This window comes from Melozone crissalis, unplaced genomic scaffold (genome assembly GCF_028551555.1).
Source record: "Melozone crissalis strain CALT ecotype California unplaced genomic scaffold, PUWL_Pcris_2 ptg000046l_1, whole genome shotgun sequence".
NCBI lineage: Eukaryota > Metazoa > Chordata > Aves > Passeriformes > Passerellidae > Melozone > Melozone crissalis.
This window is the reverse complement of record NW_026535824.1, coordinates 12,905,835-12,911,811: the sequence shown is the minus strand read 5'-3', so window position 1 is coordinate 12,911,811 and position 5,977 is coordinate 12,905,835.

Here is a 5,977-nt window from a genome sequence, read left to right as displayed (position 1 = left end):
TGCTGTGGCAGGGAGAGTTTAGAGATGCCCACAGGATCCCCTCCAGTGCAGCCCCTCCCTCTGAACAAGCCCCCTCCCTCCTGTGCCCCAGCCAAGCCTTTGCCCTCAGGGCCGGGGCTCCAAGGTGTGCAGCCCCTCCTGTGCAGGCAGAGCTGCAGCAAAGCCGTGGGGCAGCTCTGCAGCCCCGGGCCCAGTTCCCTCTGCACAGCACAGGGCTGGGAGCATCTGCCCGGCCCTGGGGGCTCTGGCAGGGGGCACCGCTGGCTCAGGGTGATGCTGTCCCCAGTGCCCGGCTCTGGGCAATGCTGTCAGTGCAGCCAGGGAAGGAGCTGCATCTCCCTTCATCCAATACCATCATAAGGACACTTGGAAGTGTCCCTGAGATTTCAGTCCAAGCTGGGAGCTTCAATCCAGGGCGCAAACCTGTCCTGGAGTATCTCTGAGATATAAGATTGGTGGGGAAAGGCAGCGGTGTTGTTACACTGAAAATGCTGCTGGGTTGGTGAAATGAGCAAAGAGAGCCCTTGGCCACAAATGTGGAGCTGGGCTGTGGTGGATCCATCTGCTCTCAGCAGTACCTAAGGCATTTTTGGGAATAAACATGGGAAGTTGATCACCCTCCACCTGCTAAAGTTTAAACCCCTGACAAAATCTGAACAGATCAGAATGAAAGAACACCTCCCCTTAGTCTCCACTCATCACTTTGTCTCAGAGAAATCACTCTATTCTCCCGGGGGGCAGCAAAAATGCTGAGGGCTTATGATATCCAAGAATACCAAGACAGACATGGAGGGAGCTTAAAAAGAAAACTGCAGAACACTTGAACACAAAAGGAGGTCTGTGTCACTTACAGGGGACAGCGTATGGGAAATTGCTTTGATTTTGCTTACGGGTGTCTCCTCTATCTCTACACTGTCTTTTTCTCCATGAACAGGTCCACATGCCAAGGATCAGCAAATGTCCAACAGCAGCTCCATCAGCCACTTTCTCCTGCTGGCATTGGCCGACACGCGGCAGCTGCAGCTCCTGCACTTCTGCCTCTTGCTGGGCATCTCCCTGGCTGCCCTCCTGGGCAACGGCCTCATCATCAGCGCCGTAGCCTGCGGCCACCACCTGCACACGCCCATGTTCTTCTTCCTGCTCAACCTGGCCCTCACTGACCTGGGCTTCATCTGCACCACTGTCCCCAAAGCCATGCACAATTCCCTCTGGGACACCAGGGACATCTCCTACACAGGATGTGCTGCTCAGCTCTTTTTCTTTCTCTTCTTTATCATAGCAGAGTTTTCTCTCCTGACCATCATGTGCTACGACCGCTACATGTCCATCTGCAAACCTCTGCACTACGGGACCCTCCTGGGCAGCAGAGCTTGTGCCCACATGGCAGCAGCTGCCTGGGCCAGTGCCTTTCTAACTGCTCTCATGCACACGGCCAATACATTTTCCCTGCCCCTGTGCCATGGCAGTGCCCTGGGCCAGTTCTTCTGTGAAATCCCCCAGATCCTCAAGCTCTCCTGCTCCAAACCCTACATCAGGGAACTTGGAGTTTCTGTTTTCACTGCCTCCTTAGCTTTTGGTTGTTTTGTGTTCATTGTTTTCTCCTATGTGCAGATCTTGAGGGCTGTGCTGAGGATCCCCTCTGAGCAGGGACGGCACAAAGCCTTTTCCACCTGTCTCCCTCACCTGGTTGTGGTCTCCATGTTTATCAGCACTGGTATATTTTCCTATCTAAAGCCCCCCTCCATGTCCTCTCCATCCCTGGATCTGACCCTGTCAGTTCTGTACTCGGTAGTGACTCCAGCCCTGAATCCCCTCATCTACAGCCTGAGGAACCAGGAGCTCAAGGCTGCCGTGTGGAGACTGATGGCTGGATGCATTCAGAAAGACTAAATTAGATGACAGTTTTTGCAAATCACTTGTAATAAAAGTCATCTTAGATAGCTCTTGTTGGTTTTCTTGCTGGTGGTTTTTTTTCCCTTGATTGTAGTTTTTCCATATTTTCCAAAAGAAAAGCCACAGTTTCATTCCATTTCACATTTTGTGTATCTCAAGAGTTCCTGTGACCACAGACTGTGTCAAGGAGGGGCTGCAGTCTTGGTGGCTTTAAAGGAACTAAAGGATCTCCCAGCCAAGTTTTCTGCAGAGATGCCCTTTTGTTGCCTTCTCTGGAGGTGCAGCAGCAATGTCTGTGTGCAGAGCTGGGGGCAGATCAGTGCTGGCCCAGCAGCTGTGCCCAGCAGCAGCAGCACTTGGTGTTGCCAATGCTGCTGCCCTGGCCCTGCCCCGCTGCCCTGGTGGCCCTGATGTTGCTGCAGGGCCTGAGTGCTCTCGGGGCCGGGCGCAGCCCTGGGGGTGGCAGTGCCGGGGCTGCAGCAGGGACAGGCCATGGGCACTGCTGGGGCAGCACTGACGCCTCAGCCCAGGGCCTGGGGGCTCCAGGCTCCTTGCCCAGGCTCTCTCAAGAACACGGCCAGGCCAATGCTCTGCACAGAAACCCCCGTGAGCAGCCCCAGGCTGGCCGTGGGCAGGCTAGGGGCAAACAGCATGGCTGGGGCTCTGCAAGGGCCCTGGGGCAGATGGGAAGGAGCAGCAGAGCAGGGGCTGATCCATCCCCAGTGCGCTGCACAGCTCAGGGCAGCGTCCCAGAGCGTCCACATGGAGCTGCCAATGACATCCCCCCTCTGCAGCCCTGGCCTCTCCCCCAGTTCACACAGGTGCCCCATCCTTGCAGGCACAGACACGGCAGCACTGGCTCAGCAGCCCCTGTTTGCATTGCACAGAGCAGAGGGAGCACCCCCATGCTGTTGTTGTGGGGACATGAACCTGAGGGAGCACAAATGCCATCAGCCCCTGGGGCCAGCAAGGGCTGGGGGACACCAGGGAAACCACTCAGTTTTTTCCTGGCTTCTGCAGTCAGGCAGAGAGTTTGTTCCCATCCGCTGAGAGTTCCCTGTCCCAGTGCAGACGCTGTTGCTCAGAGCCAGGGCTGCCTAGCAGCCACCCCCAAAATGCCTTCAGCATTTCCTTGACTTCACCTTTGCTTTTTTCACTCTTCCTGCCGCAAGTTTCTTCCTGTTGCCCAGCCCTGTCCCCTCCCCTGCAAACAGCCCATCCCTGTTTGCCCTTTCCTCTCTGGCTCCACTCCCCATTGCAGTTCCTGACTTGGCACCATGGGAACGTCCCTTGGGCAGCAGGATCATCCTACAAGTGCTGCAGGAATTGTCTGCAGGCTCCTGCAATGCCTGGTGCTGCTTCCTTGCCAGAGGCACCCCAGGCCAGGGGGGCACATCTGGGCTGCTGTGTCTGGCTCTGGGGCTCCCTGTTCTGGGCAGTGAGGAGGAGCTGCAGAGGCTCTGCAGGACTCAGGATGGGCTTTGGGGCTGGCAGGAGAAGCTGAGGGACCTGGGCTGCTGGAGCTTCTGAACAGGAGCCCCAGGGCTCATCCTGCAACTGCTCCAAGGGTGGTTCCAGAGAATCCCAGAATCAGCAAGGCTGGAACAGGCCATGGAGAACATGAAAACCACCCTGTGCCCTGACACTGCCCTGTCTCCCCTGAGCCTCCTCTTCTCCAGGATAAACAACCTCAGCTCCCTCAGCAACTCCTCAAAGCTCTTATGCTCCAGACCCATCCTCAGCCTTGTTGTCCTTCTCTGGACACGCTCCAGCCCCTCTATGTCCTTCTTAATTGGGGGCTCCAGAACTGAACACAGCACTCAAGGTGCTGCCCAAGCAGTGCTGAGCACAGGGGAAGAATCCCTGCCCTGCTCCTGCTGGCCACACCATTCCTGAGCCAGGCCAGGAGCCATTGGTCTTCTTGCCCACCTGGGCACACTGCTGCCTCATGTCCAGCCTGCTGTCCATCAGTCCCTGCAGGTCCCTTTCTGCCTGGCTGCTCTCCAGCCACTCTGGCACCTTGTGGAAGGGAAGGGAAGGGAAGGGAAGGGAAGGGAAGGGTCCAGATCCAATCCTTCCTGAAATGTGGGGTTTGCTGCCACTGCCAGTGCCTTGACCTGAAAATTTCCCTATTCTGGCACAGCCCAAGTGCAGCAATTTGCTGGCACAGAAATCCAAAACCCGGCAACTTCCTGCTACTGGGTCTGGCACCTCCCATGTCTTGTGTTTGCTGCCCCAGTACCCAGATTTGGAAATTTCCTGGTGCCCGCACAGCCCAAGTCCAGTGATTTGCTGGCACAGAAATCTAAAATTTGGAAATTTCAAGGTTCTGACTCCAGCACCATCCAGATCTAGTGTTTGCCTAGACTGCCAGTGCACAGATTTGGAAATTTCCCAATGCCTTCACAGCCCAGGTCCAGCAATTTGGTTTTAGCTAGCTTAGGAAGAGAAGTTCCTCGGACTGTGACTTTCCTTTTTCTTGGAACTGTTTAAACCTGCTCTGGACTGAAAACCCAGACAAACACCGGCAGCTCACACCTGTGGCCCCCTGAGCTCTGGGACGCTGCATTCCAGAACCAGAGGGACTTAGAAGAGACCGAGTGAGCCAACTACAACCCACAACAAGGACTTTCTGAATTTTCCATCTCTTCAGCACTGTCCGAGGTTTTATTTAATATTATTCATTTTTCATGCTTGTGAATACTTTACTTGTTTAATAAACTGAGGTTTTTTTCACTTTTCTCGAGGGAAGTCTTTTCCTGAACTAGTAGGGGGAGGGGCTGCTTGAACTTCCTTTCTAGATGGATTCCTTTTGGAGGTTTCCTCCCAAAATTTGCCCTAAGCCAGCACAAACAGTCACAATGAAAACTTCACCAGTGGCATAATTTCCTGGTGGCAAATCTTGTGACAGAAGCTTGACCTTGTTCTCCATGAGAAATTCTTGGGAAGAGCAGACAGGACAAGATTCCTGGAAAACGGAAACAGCTTTCCAGAAGTGAAATGAAAATGGAAGAAACAATCCAAGATGTTTTCCTCTATTTATTTCTATGCTCCCCTTTTCCATGTTGCATCCCAGTAATTCCAGATGTACCTCACCTCTAAGATCAGTGACTTAGGGATTTTTAGGCGTTCTAAAATACCATGAGCCACACACAGTTTTCCTTCTCCTCTTTTTACTGGAAAGCAACACTGGACATGTAAGTGCAGTGCTGGGCTCAGGTAGGAATCCTACCCCAAGGGAAGGTGCCCCGAAAGTGTTTGACCCTCAGCAAGGACAATGCACAGCAGCAGGCGAGGGGATCGCTGTGCCAGTGCGCAGGAGTCAGGGCTCTGCATCCGGGCTCAAGGCTGCAAAGTTCCCGTGTTTGGACAGACGGAGGGGCTGTCCCCGGGGCGCGCGGGGCTCGAACGTGGGGCTCGTGGGGCGAGCGGGGAACGGACACGGGGACGAACGGCCCCGGTGCCTCAGTTGCAGCAGCGGCGACAGCAGCAGCAGCAAACAGATAGTTTTCAACACTCTTTCCATTTCTCTTTTTCTTTCTCTTTCTCTCCCTTTCCCGCTGTCGGGCACCCTTCTCTCGGGGTCCCTTGCCCGGCGTCCCTCTCCTCTCCCCGCCTCCCTGTCCCCTGCCGGGCTGGGCCATGCCCCCGGCCCCGGGCGGGGCTGCCCCGAGCCCGGCCCCGGCCGTCCCGCCGCGGTCTCGCCTCCGCCTGGCTCTGGCCGTACTGGCGGTGGCGCTGCTGGGCGGGCATCAGTGCCTGGTGCGGGGGCGGCATCGCCGCCCTTCGGCTCCGCCTGGCCCGAGCCCGGCTCCGGACCCGACGCAGGGTCCAGTCCCGGCCCCGGCCCCGGCCCCGGCCCCGGCCCCGGCTCCGGCTCCGGCTCCTCCCGGGGCCCGCGGAGGACACAGGCGGCGCGGCCGCTCCCGCCGCCTCCGCTGCGGCTTCCCCGGCCCGAGCTCCGCCGCTCGGCAGCGCGGCCTCCAGCCCCAAGCCGCCGCGGCCCGGGGCGGGTGGGGATGCCGGGCCCGGGGCGGGTGAGGGGCGCTCGGGGGCCGTTGCTGGCCCCGGGCCGAGCGCTGAC